This window comes from Canis lupus, chromosome 12 (assembly GCF_011100685.1).
Source record: "Canis lupus familiaris isolate Mischka breed German Shepherd chromosome 12, alternate assembly UU_Cfam_GSD_1.0, whole genome shotgun sequence".
In the NCBI taxonomy this organism is placed as follows: Eukaryota; Metazoa; Chordata; class Mammalia; order Carnivora; family Canidae; genus Canis; species Canis lupus.
Genome location: NC_049233.1, coordinates 4,132,557 through 4,152,990, shown reverse-complemented (window position 1 = coordinate 4,152,990; position 20,434 = coordinate 4,132,557). Strand labels below are relative to the sequence as shown.

At 40.0% G+C, this 20,434-nt stretch overlaps 1 long non-coding RNA gene across 4 annotated transcripts; it reads right to left on the bottom strand.

Annotated features, from left to right (window-relative positions):
* Nucleotides 1-1,216: 1,216 nt before the first annotated feature.
* LOC111098229 lies at nt 1,217-20,325 on the bottom strand. Of its 4 annotated transcripts, none has more exons than XR_005367597.1 (4): nt 20,126-20,325; nt 19,779-19,897; nt 1,845-1,875; nt 1,217-1,495 (listed from the first exon to the last, which is right to left on the bottom strand). It is a non-coding gene; the product is annotated as an uncharacterized LOC111098229 (long non-coding RNA). The 4 variants fall into 4 exon arrangements; XR_005367598.1 differs by having other exon boundaries at nt 1,218-1,495; nt 19,785-19,897; XR_005367595.1 differs by lacking the exons at nt 1,217-1,495; nt 1,845-1,875 and adding an exon at nt 8,980-9,235.
* Nucleotides 20,326-20,434: the final 109 nt, after the last annotated feature.

Genomic DNA, 20,434 nt, shown 5'->3' with positions numbered 1-20,434 from the left:
CCCCTGGCAACGAGTAATCTCTACAGATTTACCTATTTTGGACAATCATATACATGGAATCTATAATATGCTGTCTTTTTGATTAGCTTTCATTATCATAAGACATTCAATATGATTGCTATTATTGTTGTTATTCTTATTTCCTATGACTAAGATAGTTTGAGAACCAAATAGCATAATGGATGTGGAACCTCTTTATAAAGAAGAAATTCCTCTGGAAATCTAAGGATTGATTTATCCATAGAGGTGTTCACTCTTTCGTGGGAACAGATGGATGATCACAGGGACTTCTTAGAGGGAAAATAAAATCATAAAATTCAGAGTTATGACAGAAGTAAAAATATCCTCTATCATCCAAAAATAAATTATCCATTTGAAAAATGGTCCCCTAACTTCCCCCCTAAAGCATTTTGCTTGCTCAGTTAAGTTCTCTTTGCTGTGAGACTTGCCACCAGCAGTCCAAGTCATCAGCCTCCCCAAACCTTTGAACCACACTATGCCTGGATGCGGAACATGGAGGCAGGGCTATGGAAGATCTTTGGAGGAGGCTGTTAGCCATCTTCCACAGGCCAGCTGTCCATAATGGCCTCTGATCCACCCCAAAGGGTTGGCAGAGGCTACCAACAGATCTGGAAGCAGATTATTATATTTGATTTATAATCTAGTCTTAATTGTGCTCTGGTGTAATACAGCAGAAGCTTGGATTCCACTTTTATTGTATTCGTGTGGATTTTGACTCATTTGGGAATTTGCCCATTCAACTGGTCCTGCCCAAATGCAGACAGTAATTTAGCAACACTCAAAACTCTCAGGATTATTATCTCAGACTCTAAATAAAAAAAATTTCTTCACTATGTGGTACATGTATACAATGGAATATTACTCAGCCATTAGAAATAACAAATACCCACCATTTGCTTCAACATGGATGGAACTGGAGGGTATTATGCTGAGTGAAGTAAGTCAGATGGAGAAGGACAAACATTATAAGGTCTCATTCATTTGGGGAATATAAAAAATAGTGAAAGGGAATAAAGGGGAAAGGAGAGGAAATGAGTGGGAAATATCAGAGAGGATGATAGAACATGAGAGACTCCTAACTCTGGGAAACGAAAAAGGGGTGGTGGGAAGGGAGGTGGGCGGGGGGTTGGGGTGACTGAGTGACGGGCACTGAGGAGGGCACTTGATGGGATGAGCACTGAGTGTTATGCTATATGTTGGCAAATCGAACTCCAATAAAAAAAATACAAAAAAATTTTCTTCACTCATAGAATTATCCTGCTTGCATTGCCTTCCAGGGAATTTCTTCCAGGTGTAAGACCTCCAAAGGGTCTTCTCAGAGTTTATTGTTTGACTTATCCTCCTCTTCCCAAATTAGAGGTGACTTGGCTTTTACTGTTGTGTTACCACAGTCTTGGTGATGTTGTATGGTCTATGGGTCCAGGCAGCGCTCTCTGGCTTTGTTATGTGGTCTGGTGGAAAATTTAAGTATTTCCTACCAAGAGCAGAAGTAGGTTAGGAAAGGTTGTTGAAATGCCTTTTCACTGACCTGTGTGATGCTAGAGGGTTTTACTTCCTAGTTTGTCCCATGACCTCCCTCTTATGTGAAAAAAAAGTTTTTTGGAGGGGGGCTCCTGGCTGGCTCAGTCAGTAGAGTTTGTGACTCTTGATCTCAGGTTTGTGAGTTTAAGCCCCACTTTGGGGGGTGGAGTTTACTTTAAAAATAAAATTAAATAAATAAAATTTAAATTTAAAAATTTTAAAGTGTTTCAAGGGTCAGTAGGGTATGGTTGTTAAGAGATCAGACTCAAACCAGATTGCCTTCAACTTCCAGGATTACTTACCAAAAATGTGACGTTGAGCAAGTTTTCTCATCTGTAAAGTGGGGATAATCATAGTAATTACCTTACAGGTAGAAATAATTACATTAGTTAAGACATGTAAAGAACCTAACAGTGCCTATGATATTGTAAGCACTGTATATTTCCTGCTTATAAACATATACATATCTATGTATGAAGAATAATACAAAAAAAGAATAATAAACATCCAAGCCCTTACACACAAATCCTAACATTATGATCTTTTTACTTTAGATACTTTGATTTTTTAAAATTTTCTTTTTAAAGATTTTATTTTTAAAAATTTTTTAAAAGATTTATTTATTTACTTATGATAGACATACAGAGAGAGAGAGGCACAGAGACACAGGAGGAGGGAGAAGCAGGCTCTATGCCGGGACCTGACGTGGGACTCGATCCCGGGACTCCAGGATCGCGCCCTGGGCCAAAGGCAGGCACCAAGCCACTGAGCCACCCAGGGATCCCCTAAAAGATTTTATTTTTTAAGTAATCTCTACACCCAACATGGGGCTGGAATCCACAACTCCAAAATCAAAGAGTCTTACACTCCAGCGGCTCAGCCAGTCAGGCGCCCCTAGATACTCTTAAAGATATAAAATATTACAGAAACAATTACACACACATGCACATATATATCTCCCCTATTACATTCCCTCCTTTTTCTTTCTTGAGGTAAGCATCCTCCTAAATTCATCACTTATTATGTATTTTTAAGTTTGTTTATTTATTTATTCATTCCTTCATTTCTAAACAATCTCTACGTACAGTGTGGGGTTTGAACTCATGACCCTGAGATCAAGAGTCACACGTTCTTCCAACTTAGCCAGCCAGCTGCTCCTGCTTATTATTTTTAAAAGCTGATATATATGATTCCATAAAGATTGTATACTATTGTTTCACCCATCTTTAAAACTTATAAAAATCACATCATATTTTTTTTAAATCACATCATATTGTACAAATTTTTCCACCACTATTTTTTTTAACCTCATGGTTTTGAGATTTATCCATGTTGCACATGTAACTAGTTCAGTCATTTTTTTTAAAGATTTTATTTATTCACGAGAAACACAGAGAGAGAGAGAGAGTCAGAGACGCAGGCAGAGGGAGGAGAAGCAGGCTCCATGTAGGGACCCTGATGTGGGACTCGATGCCGAAACTCTGGGATCACGCCCTAAGCCAAAGGCAGGCACTCAACCACTGAGCCACCTAGGCGTCCCTAGTTGAGTCATTTTAATTGCTATAGGTGTTTCATTTCATGATTATATCACAATTGATTTAAACATTTCCCTGATGATGGACGTTTAAATTGCTTCCAATTTTTGGCTCTCATAATCATTGTTACAATGAACATTCTCGCGTCTGTCTCCTTCCCACACATTTTCTAGGGCATATACCTAGAAATGGACTTGCTGGAATGCAGGGAAAACCGCCTCTTCATCTTTCCTAGACACTGCCAAATAGTGGCTGTGCCGAGTGCTTGTCCCTATTTTAACTTTTCCAGTAGCAAATGAGCATCATCTGGCTCCACACTCTCAGCAATACTAATTAAGTTTGTCACTTTCTTCATTCATCCAAAGGAAATCAATGTTATGGTATGCTTCTTAAGGGTATTCTATAAATGAAGTGAGTATCTTGTAAGATGTCACTGCCAATCCACTATGCGTTTGGCATCATGTTAAGTGCTTTTATATACATTCTCCTATTTGGGTCTCTTACTCATTGTCAGAGGTAGAATATAAGACGTCGAAAGAGTAATTCACTTTTCCAACATCACGTGGGTGATAGGTGACAGGGCTGGAATTTGAACTCAAGTGTGTCAGGCTTCAAGGTCTCTATGATTATCCTAATGCTGAGATGCACGCTTAATCTTTAGGAATGGCATTAAATCAACTCATCATGGTGGTGTCGAATTTCTGGTAGAATGCCTTCCAAGAATGAACAATCTGGAGAGATAATATGGCTGGCTACCATTTTGGGTATTTTTTCCCCAATTTAAGTGGCATATATTTTGAATCATACAAGATTTTAATTTAAGTCATAGAGGGTTTCCATATATATTGAGGGGGAAAATGTCACTCACAATCTCATGACTACATTTGACACAATATTGTCACTGTTACACTCTAGTTGTTTTTTAGTGAGTGTTTTTTTTTTTTTAATTTTTTATTCATTTATGATAGTCACAGAGAGAGAGAGAGGCAGAGAGAGAAGCAGGCTCCATGCACCGGGAGCCCGATGTGGGATTCGATCCCGGATCTCCAGGATCGCGCCCTGGGCCAAAGGCAGGCGCCAAACCACTGTGCCACCCAGGGATCCCTGTTTTTTTTTTTTTTTTTTTTTAATTTTTTTTTAAATTTTTATTTATTTATGATAGTCACAGAGAGAGAGAGAGAGAGGCAGAGACACAGGCAGAGGGAGAAGCAGGCTCCATGCATGGAGACCGATGTGGGACTTGATCCCCAGTCTCCAGGATCACGCCTGGGCTGAAGGCGGCACTAAACCGCTGAGCCACCCGACCTGGGCTGCCCTGAATTCAAGATTCTGATGTGAAAAATCAACACAATACACTAACTCTATAAAACATCTTATAGTTTACAAAGCAATTCCATATTTAACACTTTTTAAAAATGTATTTATTTATTCATAGAGACACAGAGAGAGGCAGACACAGAGGCAGAGGGAGAAGCAGGCTCACTGCAAGGAGCCTGATGCAGGACTCGATCCCAGGACCCTGTCTCCAGGATCACGCCCTAGCCAAAGGCAGACGCTCAACCACTGAGCCACCCAGGTGCCCCCGTATTTAACTCTCTAGTAATGTCTGAGGTGGGTAGTGCAGGTGTTACCATCTTCATTTCAGAGAAAAGAAGAGTGAGGTTCAAAACAGCAGATCTGGGACTTCAACCCAATTTTTTAAAAAAAGATTTATTTGAGAGAGAGAGAGGGTGAGGAGGGAGAGAGAGAGAAAGAGAGAGAGAGTGAGCACAGGAGCATGAGTAGGAGGAGGGAGTGGGAGAAGCAGACTCCCTGTTGAGCGCAGAGCCTGACATAGGGCTCAATACCGGGACCCTGAAATCATGACCTTAGCCAGAAGTCAAATGCCCAACAGACTGAGGCACCCAGGCACACCTAACTCAATCTTCTGACATGGAATTCAGTGGCCTACTACCCTTTTATTTGAAATGAATACAGCCTTGTTTTTTTTTTTCCTGATTGAAAATAATATATCTTATTTTAAAACAACTTAGAAAAGTTACAAAGAAGAAAAATGTATGCTCCTTGTAATGCTACCACTCAGAGATAATTACTGTTAACATTTTCTTATCTTCCAATTCTTTTTAATTTTGTACAAAAATGAAATGTGTAAAAATTTTTTGGTAATCTTTTTCTCTTGAACAATATGGTATTGTAAACATGTTTCCATTTCTATAAATATCAATCTGGATTTATTATATGATGCTATCATAATTTATTTAACTAACCTCCTGTTGTTAGACATTTAGATGGTGCTAGTTTTTCACTATAATGAACAATAGCAAAATAAACATTCTTGTACATATCTCAGGTCTCTTTAGGTTATTTTTTTAAGATACATGACTAAGAGTGGAAAATCTGGGTCAAAGCATTTGGAAGGATTTTGATACATATTGCAACCAATCTCAGAAAGGTTGTGGTGGATTTACATTCCTAACCATCAATGTTTTTTGTTTTGTTTTTTTCTGGTCTGCTTCTTCACCAATTCATAGTTGCTTTTCTTGAGACAGTTGTAATTCAAATATACCAGTGAAAATACAGTTCAATTTGTGAACCTAAAATCGAGTTGTACTATTGAGCAAATCATCAATAAACAATTCACTGTTTGTTTAAAGCAATGATATTCAAGTTTTAGTGTTCATAAGGATCACCTGGTGATTCCTGGGCTCCACCCCAGACACACTAACTCAGGTTTTAGGGGCCTGAGACCCAGGAATGGACCATTTTAAGAGTTCTCCCTCCCCCAAGTGACTCTGATCTAAGTAGTGCAGGAAATTACACTCAGAGGAACACTTGCTTAAGAATACACACAGAGGAAGAAAAAAAGAATACACACAGAGGAAGGTTGGGAATTCGTTGGTTATGGACCCAAGTACCTTTTGGTCATGTGAGGTCTGGTAAGAAATAAAAAATTCACTTTCTCTCTCTCTCTCAGGCTCATTTATAGCATTCTCTCTCTCTCTTTCTCTCTCACTTACACACACATATATACATCATGCTTTTGCAGAGAAAACAAACATTTTGCTTTGGCTGTTGTAATCAGTTACAGAGACACATTTCTTTATAGAGATTCTTCTTTAGGGCTTTTCAGTTTTGTTTTGTTTTGCTCTCTTTCCAAGCAAGTACCTCTGACATTCCTAATCAATTGAGCACCTGCAATTCACTTAATTTCCCCTTTTCTGTAGAAACTGAGATAACCTTAAAACTGGTCTCCAAGGTTCTGGCAGCCCCAGGAGATAGACTGAAGGAGGCCAGCAAATTCTATTGCCTTTCATGCAGGGCCCTTGAGGTGCTCTCACATTTGAGTCATTACCATGGCCCTCTGAAATTCAAATTAACTTTTGAGGCATTTAACTTTCCAGGAAATGCTCACCTTTGCCCAGCTTCAGAAAATGGCTTTTGTTTTTCCCCTTGAAAGTTAATTTTTTTTAACACCAAGGCTTCTTTCTCAGGGAACCCTTCAGCTTTTGCATGGGCGGTGGCTTGCCCCGGGCCTTTAGCAGGTGGCCCTCCTAGACAGGTCTGCCTGAGAAGTGTATGCTGAGGGGAGGGCTGTGTCCCTGAGGCCTTGCTCCTACTCAGATGCCTGCCTGAGGCCTATTGTTGGGGATCCTCCCGTCTACGAAGGGCTAGGCCAAAGCAGCAACACCCATAATCACGTATGGCTAAGTGGGGTCTCATCTCTTCAGGGTCAAGTCCACGAAAGCAATTTATTCACCTGATAGGTTGTAAATCCCTGCTCCTGTGAAAGGTTCAAACAAGTGTCTTTCATCCTCTTCTTTTAAGCAGCAAATATAGTCATTCATTCACTGACAGCCATTTATTATTTATGCCAAATGCTTATCTCTACCGCCTGTTGTAGACAGGCTTGTTAATAAAACCAGATGGCCAGTTTTAAAGAAAAAACCTCTATTGAGGTATAGTTTACATACAATAAAATTCACCCATTTAAAGTGTACCATTGGGATACCTGGGTGGCTCAGCAGTTGAGAGTCTGCCTTCGGCTCAGGGCATGATCCTGGAGTTCCAGAATCGAGTTCCACATCAGGCTCCCTGCATGGAGCCTGCTTCTCCCTCTGCCTGTGTCTCTGCCTCTGTGTGTGTGTGTGTGTGTGTGTGTGTGTGTCTCAAGAATAAATAAAGTCTTAAAAAAATGAAGAGTATCATTTGAGGGGTCCCTGGGTGCCTCAGTCAGCTAAACGTCCAACTCATGATTTCGGCTCAGGTCATAATCTCAGGGTTGTGAGACTGAGTCCTGCATCGGGCTCCATGCTCTGCGGGGAGTCGGCTTGAGATTCTCTCTCTCCCTCTGCCCCTGCCCACCTCCCTGTCTCTAATAAAAAAAAAAAGTAAAGCATACCTACCATTTGATGACTTTTGACAAATGGATACACCCATCTAACCATTACTGAATTAAGATCTAGAACAATTCTATGAATCCAACCCCAAAAGTCTGTTTATGCCTCTTCCCAGGCAACCCCTCACCATCCATTCAAACTTCCCTGCAACCCTAGGTCTCACTAGTCACTTTCCAATGCTATAGCTTACTCTTGCCTGTTGAACTTCATATAAGTGAGATATGCAGTATATAGTCCTTTGTGTCTGGCTTCTTTTGTTCAATATAATAGTCAAGATTCATCCATGTTGTATGGCCAATAGTTCATACCTTTTTATTGCTGAGTACTATCCCATTGTAGAGATATATCAGAATTTGTTTAGCCATTTTCCTGTTGATAAATATATTTAGGTTGTTTACATTATTTGAATACTAGATATAGCTGCTATCAACATCTATGTAAAAATATTTGTATGGACATATGCTTTTGTTTATTTGGGGTTAACACATAGGAGTGGAATGGCTGGTTTTTATGGTAAGTATATACTTAATTCCTTTTTTTTTTTTTACACTTAAGTATTTTATTGTATGCTGCTGCCAGTATATATAAAATAATTACCCTTGTGAAATAGAAATTTATGAAAATTCAGGGATCCCTGGGTGGCACGGCGGTTTAGCGCCTGCCTTTGGCCCAGGGCACGATCCTAGAGACCCGGGATCGAGTCCCACGTCGGGCTCCCGGGGCATGGAGCCTGCTTCTCCCTCTGCCTATGTCTCTGCCTCTCTCTCTCTCTCTCTGTGACTATCATAAATAAATAAAAATTAAAAAAAAGGAATTTATGAAAATTCCGAGAGGTAAATGTTAAGGACTGACAAAAGTAGGAGTTTATATAGTATGGCACGTGTTATAGGGATAAGCTTTTGTACAGGCTTCAAATTTAGTTCTCCTTTGAATATTCACTTGTTCATGTAAAGTGGCTTAGAAAACCATCAAAAGATTCGTTTTACTACAAAAAGGAACAGACTTGGGGCAGCCCTGGTGGCTCAGCGGTTTGGCGCTGCCTTCAGCCCAGGGCATGATCCTGGAGACCCAGGATCGAATCCCACATCGGGCTCCCTGCATGGGGCCTGCTTCTCCCTCTGCCTGTGTCTCTGCCTCTCTCTCTCTCTCTGTCTCTCATGAATAAATAAATTAAAAAAATAAAAAATAAAAAAAAATAAAAGGAACAGACTTTCTGGGGTCTGAAGGGATTCGTACTTGAAGATACACCAGTTAGCAGGGGGTCGTGTTGGGCATTCTGCAGACAGAATTGTTTCAAATCTGCAGCTGCCTGGGAAACTTTCACGCGGTTGAGCCCCGCTTCCAGCCGGAGCTGCTGAACCACTTTCTTCATCGTGGCGATGCTGGAGGAACCATTCATGGCGCTCGCAGGTGCTGGGCAGGCTCGTCCCCGGGTGGATCCGTCGCGCCATATACTTAATTTCTTAAAAAATGGGCCCGTTATTTAAAAATCTCATTTCTAGTTATCAAATCCATATATATGTTAAGAATTCCAGTTTCCTGATCTTGGTAGTTTAGTTGAAAAAAGCACTGTTTTAAGAGTCAGAAGTCAGTGGGATCCCTGGGTGGCGCAGCGGTTTGGCGCCTGCCTTTGGCCCAGGGCGCGGTCCTGGAGACCAGGATCAAATCCCGCGTCGGGCTCCCGGTGCATGGAGCCTGCTTCTCCCTCTGCCTGTGTCTCTGCTGCTCTCTCTGTGTCTCTTGTGAATATATAGATAAAATCTTAAAAAAAAAAAAAAAAAGAGTCAAAAGTCAGCAGTTTAGCCTAAGCATTTACTTCCAGACCTGGATTTTTAAAAAGAGGTCATAGAGCCCAGTTCCCTCAGAGCTTCAGTTCCCTATGAGGGAACAATTTCTTTTTTTTTTTTTTTTTTTGGACCAATTTCTTTATATGGGGGTTAACAATTTCTTCCAACAATAAAAAATTGAAAGTAGTCTCAGAGTTCATCAATAGATTGGTCAAGTAAAGTACATTCCTAAATTGGAATACCATATAGCCATTAAAAAGGATGATGTAAATATGTATTTATTGATGTGAAAAGCTGTTTTCAACATACCGTGAATGAAAGAAGCAGGCTAGGGGCAGCCTGGGTGGCTCAGCGGTTTAGCACCACCTTCAGCCCAGGGCGTGATCCTGGGGACCTGGGATCCGGTCCCACATCGGGCTCCCTGCATGGAGCCTGCTTCTCCCTCTGCCTGTGTCTCTGCCTTTCTCTGTGTCTCTCATGAATAAATAAATAATAAAATCTTAAAAAAAAAACAAAGCAGGCTAGAGAGGCAGATACAGTATACTATCATTGAGGCAAACTATACAAATGGAGAGTTATATGAAAGACATATTCTAAAATATTAATAATGGTTATCTCTGGGTAGTGGGATTTAAGGCATTATTTTTTACTTTCTTCTATGTAATTTTCTATATTGCTTAGTTTTATTTGCAATAGGCAGTATGAGTCCTTGCAGAATAATGAAGCTGTTAAAAAATAAACTTATACAACCTGTTTTTCTTGAGAATAAGATGAGAGAATGGATGGCTCTGTTGAGAAATTATGAGATGTTATCACATAAATTGAAAATATTAGTATTTAGTATTTGTTACCCCAGTCTTTTCTGGCAGTATCCTAGAAATTATTGAAGAAACAATTAGAAGCAGGAATGACTGCTCAATGCAAACACAATCAAGTTGAACATGGTGAAAAGGAAAAATTCCTAGAACTGGAAGAAATCTGGGGCAAAAAGGAAGGCACAAGTTCCTTTCTGAGCCTTGGGCTTAAATCCTGGCTGTCCCCTTGGGTGCATTATTTAAACTCTCTCACTCTCTATTTCCTTATCTGCAAAATGGGAATAATAATAATATTGGTTTCATTTGGCTGTGAGGATTAAATGAGTTGAAGTAGTTAAAGTGCTGGGCATTGGGCATATTGTAAGGGTTCATTAACTATGTTTCCTCATTCTTACTGCTAGCTTGGATGCATATAGCAAGATGATTCACACATGGTAACCCAGTTGGAGAGTGTGTAAAGAGTGATCATAGTAAAACAAGAAGAGTTGTGAGGTATTTTTGTTTGTTTTTTACATGAGGGAGAGGTGAGGAGTTGGTGTTTCCTTAGATAATGTTTTGGATCTGGGAGATTAAAGGGGCCAAGAAAAGATGCAAGAAAAAAGACAAAGGAAAGAAAGAGGAAGGAGGAGTGAGAAGGAGAGGGGGAGGAGAAGGAAGAAAAGAAAAGAACGGACTACTTCTGGATATCTAGGTTGAGGGACTGTGGGATAGGAGATAAAGACAATCAAGTTCCCCACCCTTCACCCCCGCATTGTCCCATTCACCACAGTAAGAACAGGGAGACCCAGGGCATCAGATGCTCTCTCTAGAAGACAAGATAGTACAGTGGGTTAGTGCCTTCTACTTTTTTTAAATCTCTTCAATAGGGAAATAGGATAGAAGAACTGGAAAAAGGGATCCTCAAATGTAGGGGATCTGGTTCTTTCCCTTCACGCTCTGGGATGTTGAAAGCAGAGGTACCACTCACTGTCATAGGCTGCTCTTCAATCTCACCCATTCATTTTTAAGGGAAATGAACCTGTACCCCCTCAGGTACACCTTAGATTTTATTTCCTTTACCTGAATCCACTTTCAGGTATATTTCTGTGATCAGCATAGGCAGTGATCAGCATAGGCAAAGAGGAGCCTGGGTCTTATAGATGTGAATGACTCCCATTTTGAGCAAAAGAAGGAAGTTGGATTCTTATCTTACAACATATATGAAAATTAACTTAAAATGGATTAAAGACCTAAATGTACAACCCAAACTATACAACTTCTTAGAAGAAAACATGGTGAAAAAAACTTCACAACATTGGAACTTGGCAATGCTTTCTTGTAAATGACGCCAAAAACATAGGCAATGAAAGCAAAAATAGACAAATGGGATTACATCAAACTTAAAACTTTTGTGCATCACAAAAATATTGTATGATTCCACCTATATGAAGTATCTAAAAATTCACAGAAACAGAAAGTTAGAATGGTGGTTTCCAGAGACTGGGAAGAGGGAGTTGGGGGGGTTGTTATTTAAAGGGTACAGAGTTGGGGCAGCCCTGGTGGCGCAGCGGTTTAGCGCCGCCTTTAGCCCAGGGCCTGATCCTGGAGACCCAGGATTGAGTCCCACGTCGGGTTCCCTGAATGGAGCCTGCTTCCTGTGTCTCTGCTTCTCTCTCTCTCTCTCTGTCTCTCATGAACAAATAAATAAAATCTTAAAAAAAAATAAAATAAAAAAATAAAGGGTACAGAGTTTCAGTTTTACAGGATGAAAAAGTTCTAGAGATTGGCTGCACAACAATGTGAATATGGGTAATACTTCTTAACTGTACACTTAAAAATAGTTAAGATGGTAAGTTTTGTTATGTGCGGGGTTTTTGGTCACACTTTAAAGAATAAATAAATGTCTAATGACTTTGTTTTTAAGATTTTATTTATTTATGCATGAGAGACACAGAGAGAGGCAGAGATATAGGTGGAGGGAGAAGTAGACTCCCTGAAGGAAGCGGGACTCGATCCCAGGACCCCCAGGATCACAACCTGAGCCAAAGGCAGATGCTCAACCACTAAGCTACCCAGTCCCCTAAATGACTTTGTTGTCATGTGTCACTTCTCTAGCCTGTTCCTTAAATCCTGTGGAGAATCATCCAAGGCCTGGTCAAGGAATCTTAAAGGTCTCTATGGGTATCCCAAGCCACCGTTGACCCCTCCCTCCTCCCAAGTCCTACTCAGTCTTTGTCTACTGCTCATTTGGCACTTGAGCACATGTTCAATATAACAAATATATATATATATACATATATATATATGTATATATATACACACACACATATGTATAATATATAAACATATATACAAGTATAATTATTTATAGAAATGTATGTCCTTGTATCTCCCCTCTTGCCATGTAATACCTTAATATTCAACAAGCAGTTATGCCTACTTTGTTGGAACTTCCAGTCCTGGGGAATAAGCATAGAATGTAAGATTTGTTTCACAGTTATGTTTATGCAAATTCTAATTGTAGCCATAGGTTAAATTCCAAAAACTTTTTTTCTTTTGTTTGACTTACTATTTTACTCCACTTCAGTGATCTTTTTGCAGCATTCTTTATACAGAAATGAGTAAACTGAGGTCTATAGAGAGACTCAGTAATTTGTTCATGGTCATTTGTTCATGGTCATATAGCACAAGGCCCCTAATTCATCCTTGCTGATAGTAAGTCAGCAGACATTGCTTGCTCAACTGGATAGTTCATTGGACTGTTAGCTGCTTCCTAGCTTTTGCAGTTTACAAAATTTAAGCCAGCTGACATGGGGAAGAGAGTGTCCAGAACTAAAATGAACACATGTTTGACAAACCCTTAGGTCACCTAATTTTCTTTTCTTTAAAATGAAGTGTCTCTTGATGTTTTATGACATGAGCATTTTATTGAAAGTTTAAAAATGTAGATTAAAAATGTAAAAATACCCATAATTTCCCACACTCAGACACTGTCATCATTAATACCTTGAAGTATAACCTTCTATACATCTCTTGCATTCACTCATTCCTGCATCTGTTAGAAATTGGAGCATAGGTAATAGTACTGTTTTCTTACAGCTTTTATCATTTTTTAAAATATTTTATTTATTTATTCATGAGACACACAGAGACATGGGCAGAGGGAGAAGCAGGCTCCTCATGGGGAGCCCGATGTGGGACTTGATTCTGGGACTCTGGGATCACAACCTAAGCCAAAGGAAGATGCTCAACCACTGAGCCATCCAGGTGTCCCCCAAAATGTGTTTTCAAAGAGCCATATAAAATTCTACATTACCAACATAAAATTATTTTAAAGTGTTATTTAAAATTTTTATCTTTTAAAAATGAATACATGCTCAGTGTAAAAACTCAAGCAATACAGAAATTTAACATTAAAAGTGAACATTCCCCATAAATTGGATTGCTAGATTTAGCAAATAAAAAAAATACAGGATACCCAGTTAATGCTTGTGACATACTTATGGTAAAAAAAAAATTGTTTACCTGAAATTCAAATCTAACTGGATATCCAGTTGTTATATGGCAACTCTACCATAAACCCACCTTCCTTAACTATTGATATATATCTCCCCAAATATTTTGTTATGTGTATATTCCACACACATGCATAAACATATACACTTACTATGCTTTTTAATACAAAAGAGATAATATATATATACTGTTTCACAGCTTGTTTTTTTTTTAAGATTTATTTATTTGTTCATGATAGACATATATATATATAGAGAGAGAGAGAGGCAGAGAGAGAGAGGCAGAGACACAGGCAGAGGGAGAAGCAGGCTCCATGCTGGGAGCCCAACGCGGGACTCGATCCCGGGACTCCAGGATCACACCCTGGGCCAAAGGCAGGCGCTAAACCACTGAGCCACCCAGGGATCCCCCACAGCTTGCTTAAAAAAAATCTACATCTTGTCATGTTAGTTCATATAGACCTACTTCATTTTTTAAATGGTGGTGTAGTATTCTATAGCATAAATCTAGTATAATCGAATCAAAACTTTACGGTTGGTCATTTAGATTGTTTCCAATTTTCCAGCATTACAAATCTGTAGTGATCAGCCTTCAACATATATCTTTGGCCATCTTTTTTAGTTATCTATATGAAATCTAAGATAAGGTGCACATTTAAAATTTTAATAGCCATGGCCAAAATATCCTCCAAAAAGGTTTCTACCAATCTGTAATCCTATTAATATTGTATGAAATTGCCTTTTTCTTCACATCTTATAGAATACTGGCTATGATCAATCTTTGCCAAACTGACAGATAAAAATGATATTGTGCTTTTAATTTGCACTTCTTGATTATTCATGGTATTCAAAATATTTTCATACAGTTGTAGGCCATTTATAATTTTTCTTATCAAATGCCCATTCATGTCCTTTACCAATTTTCCCTTTAGATTGTTTTTTCCTTGTTGATTTTATTCTATTTTTTAAAAAGATTTTATTTTATTTACTCATGAGAGTTACAGAGCGGGAGAGAGAGAAGCAGAGACACAGGCAGAGGGAGAAGCAGGCTCCATGCAGGGAGCCCAACGTGGGACTCGATCCCGGGTCTCCAGGATCACGTCCTGGGCTGAAAGCAGCCCTAAGCCACTGAGCCACCGGGCTGCCCAAAGAAATTTTAAATTTTTTATACTATCAGTCTTTTCTTTGATTTCATAATTGGATATTTCTTCTTCTCTCTCAGATTATTAAAATATTCATTTAAGTTTCTTTCCAGTTCCTTACTTTTTTGGTCACAGATTCATGTAAAATTATATTGATGAAAAGAATGATTCACCCCTTCATGCCATTTGCAATGATGTGGATGGAACTAGAGGATATTATGCGAAGTGAAATCAGTCAATTATCATATCAGCTCACTCATATGTGGAATTTAAGAAACAAAAGAGAGGATCATAGGGGAAGAAAGGTAAAAAATAAAACAAGATGAAATCAGAGAGGGAGACAAACCATAAGACACACTCTTAATAATAGGAAACAAACTGAAGGTTGCTGGAGGGGAGGAGGCAAAGGGATGAGATAACTGGGTGATGGACATTATGGAGGGTACATGATGTGATAAGTACTGGGTATTAAATAAGACTGATGAATCACTGACCTCCATATTTGAAACTAATAATACATTATATGTTATTTAATTAAATTTAAATAAAAAAAAGAATGAATCCACCTCTGCTACGTTTTTTTCAATAGCTCCCCTATTGATGGACATTTGGGTTATTTCCAACTTTTTATTATTATATGTATTATAATACTTCTAATAAAAAAGCTTTTTGGGGATTTGGGGACTATTATATATAAATATTATTAAAGTTCCTCATATCAATTCATCTAAATTCACATCTACTCATCTTTAGGAAAAATTATATCAATTACATTCCCAGAAGCAGTGGTATTTGAGAGGACATGTTTCTCCATACTCTTGCCAACAAAAACTATTATGTTATAAAGCATTAACAATCTGATTAGAAAAAAGTGATGCCTTATTGTTGTTTTAATCCATTTATTTAACTATGAGTAGCATAATACATCTTTCAACATGTTTATTGGCCATTTGTATTTCTTCTTTTGTGAATTGCCTTTTTGCATCCTTATTTTTTTTTCCTACGGGAGTTTTCATTATTTCTTTTAAAGATTTATTTATTTTAGAAAGAGAATGCATGTGCAAATGGTAGGTGGGTGCAGGAGGAGTACGGGCAGAAGGAGAGACAGAGAGAGAATCCTAAGCAGATTCCCTGCTGAGCATGGAACTGGATTGATCTGAGCTCGATCTCCCAACCCTGAGATCATGACCTGAGCTGAAATCAAGAGTCAGATGCTTAATTGATTGAGCCACCAGGTGCCCCCATTAATTTTTTAATTAATTAGTTTTCAGAAATCTCTATACCCAATGTGGGGCTTGAACACCAAATCCTGAGATCAAGAGTTGCATGCTCTACCAATCTAGCCTCAAGTTTTCATTATTTTTAAGAGTAGGATGTCCATCTCTATCTAGAAATCAAATACTGTATTCACTTCACTTATTTATTAACTTGATTCTTTTTTAATTTCATCTAAGAGGGATCCCTGGGTGGCGCAGCGGTTTGGCGCCTGCCTTTGGCCCAGGGCGCGATCCTGGAGACCCGGGATCGAGTCCCACGTCGGGCTCCCAGTGCATGGAGCCTGCTTCTCCCTCTGCCTGTGTCTCTGCCTCTGTCTCTCTCTCTCCCTGTGTGGCTATCATAGATAAATAAAAATTAAAAAAAAAAGATTAAAAAAGAATAATTTCATCTAAGAGATAACATATTTTGAATGGAACCTGGAGATTCTCATGGAATCTAAAGGAAGCTGAATAATCAGAACTCAGGATGATTGAGGAACTTCTCTCTCAAGTCTTTAGGTCTCCCATCTTTGTTTCTCTGTTTTTCTCTGTTTCTGTCTTTCTGCAGATAGGCATTTTCTCGTTTTCATGGGTGCTCCACAAAGATGGACCTTTTTCTGTATTTCTCTCACTTTCAAGTAAACAGGCCTGTTCCACAAACTCACTGAGTTCAGTTCGAAATTCCTGAGAGAGAATCTGATTGGCTGATCTAAGTTAAGCATCTCCCTCGCCTCCAATCAATGGGGGCTAAAGGACAGGGCCATGTAGGGCAGATATGGCTGCTGGAGGCCACATAGAGGGTCATTAATGATTTGCAGAAAAGGAGGTCATCACAGTTTGGATATATACCTAAAAGGTTTTGACTACAAGTTGCTATTATCATATAATGTACCCTAATGCCAATTTGGACTCTGTTCTCTTAATCAGTTATGCTGTGGCATAATCTTAGTATTAGCTGGTCTTGGCAATTCTGAATCTTAAGGACTTAGAGATCTGGACACAATCTCAGCTGCCCTGGTAAGATGAATCACTTTTCTCCTAGACTTTCAACTTCTAATGATAGAATGGCTTAATTCCTTTAAGAAACTTTGGCTTCATCTGGGGACTTGGGATTCATTTAAAAATTTTTTTAAAAATTTATTTATTTAGTTGAGACTGAGAAAGAGAAAGAGAGCAGGGGGAGGGGCAGAGGGAGAAGCAGACTCCCCACTGAGCAGGGAGTCGCATGCGGGACTCAAACCCAGGACCCTGAGATCATGACCTGAACCAAAGGCAGACACTCAACCAACTGAGCCACTCAAGTGCCCATTTAAATTTCTCAATCGAGATCACCAGCCCAAGAAATTCAGAAAGAAACTGGCTCGTCTTGGGCATATTCCAGGCAGTGGCCTTTCCAGGCATAGCTCCTGACACTGTTCTGACATAAAACCTAAAAGCCCTTTGGGAATATTGCCATCAGCTTTTCTTCCTTAGGGTGGCACTCAGCAATTTGTCCCTTTGTCTCTCAACCAGTCCTTCTCCATGCCTTCTTCCCAATAAAACAAAACACAGCTACAGAGCCATTATAGAAGAACCATATGTGTTATTAACCCCTCAGATTTAAGTGGAAACTCACATTTCTGTGAGTGTCCTGATTGGGTAATACCTCATTTTGGTCAGTGTTTTTGCATAGTGTATTGGAATGGGTCAGTTCTTTATTGTGTGTGGATGACATAAGAATTGCAGATGTTTAGCATTCTTGGTCCTCAAGGAATTAATGGCTGGGGTACCACTTCCAATCTCATGAGAACTAAAAATGTCCCCACAATGTTTCAGAAGTAATTTGAGGAATAGTTGCGCTCCTTTGAGATAACTTCTGCCATGAACTGAAGTTCTGAGCTACTTGGGTCTCTTATTTGCCAGGATCTCTTTGCATTTTATGGGCTATTTATATGTGAGCTAAGACCCTAGTATTGCATGGGGCTGGCCAAGAGTTGTTTGTTCTCCTTGGGTCAGCATTCTAAGGGAGTTGTCAGGTTCCAATAACATTTTCTTCTTTTGGATCCTTGGTTAACACAACTTTAATTCATAGGTATTACAAGTTAACTTAAATTTTAGTCAGTAGACTAACATCAATTTCTGATTATTTTGTATGTAAGGCCAAGTTGAACTCAAAGCATAAAGGGAATTGTAGCAGGATATAGTGGATAGAGTGCTAAACTGGGAGTTTGGAGATCCCTTACTTACTGCCTAATTTTGAGTGAATCAGTTCCCCTCTTTTGGTTTCAATTTCTTCATCTGTAAAATGGGGAGGTTGGGCTAGACAGTCTGGTTCTTTTATAGGTCTAATATTGGGATTTTTTAATAATCTGTGTTCCCATTCCATCACCCATAAGATAGGGACAATATGTGTTTACCTCTGAGAGAGACAGAATTTTCCTTAATATTAGTAAAATATTTCAACATTGTGGCCATTCAAAAGTTAGGTCCTGGCAATGATCTAAGCTTCCACAGGTATTAGAGGCCTAAAACCAGTTTCTTATAAAATGTTTATAACTACTGTACAGTAGGAGTTTGTAAATAATGTATCTGTATGCTGATACAGTTGTTTCCCATAAGATAGTCATGTTGGAGGGGAAAAAATCATTAAAGAAGAGAAAGGGCATATAATTCAAATTTTAATAGAGGACAAGGAAGCAAAATGAAGTAGAAGGGGATCCAAGTGAAGTAGTAACGTAGGCTACTTGTACCATTGTCTATTTCTATAGTCATGTTTATGGCCACAATAGTCATCATTTCTCGAAGTGTTTTTTAAGGAATAGGCACTGTGTTGAGCTTACATATTTTATCTCATTTAATTCTCACAGCAATCCTATGTGGGCAGGCACTGTGAATACCACTTATTGGCAGAATGAGAATTTGAATCTTACAGATATATGACCCAGAACCCAAGCTTTTAAAGCCATCATATTTTACTAACTCTTATTTTTTTTAATACTTTATTTATTTGAAGGTTTTATTTATTCATGATAGACATAGAGAAAGAGAGAGGCAGAGACACAGGCAGAGGGAGAAGCAGGCTCCGTGCAAGGAGCCTGATGCGGTACTCGATCCCGGGACTGCAGGATTGTGCCCTGAGCCAAAGGCAGGCGCCAAACCGCTGAGCCACCCAGGGATCCCCCTACTAACTCTTATTTGGTACTGGGACATAAGGAAGTAGAATGCTTTCCCTTTCTAAAACCTCCTAGAAACCCAGACACTACTGGTGACTTATTCTAGTGCTGTGTGGCGTTGAAATCGTCATGGAAAACATACCCCAGGGGGATCCCTGGGTGGCTCAGCGGTTTGGTGCCTGCCTTTGGCCTCAGAACGCAATCCTCGAGTCCCGGGATCGAGTCCCGCGTCGGGCTCCCTGCATGGAGCCTGCTTCTCCCTCTCCCTGTGTCTCTGCCTCTCTCTCTCTCTATGTCTATCATGAATAAATAAATAAAATCTTTAAAAAAAAAAAGGAAAACATACCCCATTAGGAATCTGAAATTGGGGTTTTTTTGGACAAGATATAAGCTTTCTGGATCTCACTTTCCTTATTCGTAAAACAGAGAGCTACTGAAAGGTAGAAGGCCATTTCTTACTCATCTTTTTCCCCTTTGGATATAGCGGTGTTGGACAAATAGGAATGGAAGGGGGTAGACAAGATCGTCTCTATGCTGCCTTTCTCAATCTCTGATCTTCAAATGGGATCTTGACCAGGCAGGTGTACCATTTGTACAGCAATATTTTGCTTTCTATTTTAAAAACAGAAGAAGGCATGCCCAATACTCATTACTTAACCTTTACTTTGAGAGGGTTGGTCTTGACAGAATGAGCAGGAGATTGCGGGTGCTGCGGTCTGGACCTGTGATTGACGTTCGTATCCAAGGCCTCCTTTACTTTCCAGAGACTTGATACCACTGTTGCATAACAGAAACAACACTGATAAATTGTAGTAACCCTTACGAAGGATGGCTGGAAACCAGGGATTCACGGCACTGCCTATCCGGGAAAGCAGCTCTTAAAACTTAACGCAAACAAACCGTTTCAGGGCGAGGGGCAAACCCCTGACCGAGAAGACTGTCCTGCGTACACCCTGGTACTTGACCTTGCCCTGGTCGCTTCTCCTCCCAGACTGGTTTCCTCACCTGCAAAATGGTGGAATTGCCGCAGACCGACATCCCCGAGATTCTCCCCAAACCCCGAGCTCTAACTCCTCCCCTTGAGGGTGGGGGTGGGGCGAGCAGAAGGTCAGACCAGGAGTCACCCCCAGCCGCGGGGCGGTCCCTCTCCTCCTTCCCACTCCCCGCTCCGTCGCTCCACCGCGGTGAGGTCACGCGGGGGACGTCACGGGGTTGTGACGCCGCCGAGGGGCGGGGCCCCTGGAGAGGAAGGGGCGGGGCAAGGCGGGCGGCGCTTGCGCAGTGGGCGCGGCGCGGGAGGAGGCGGAGGCGGCG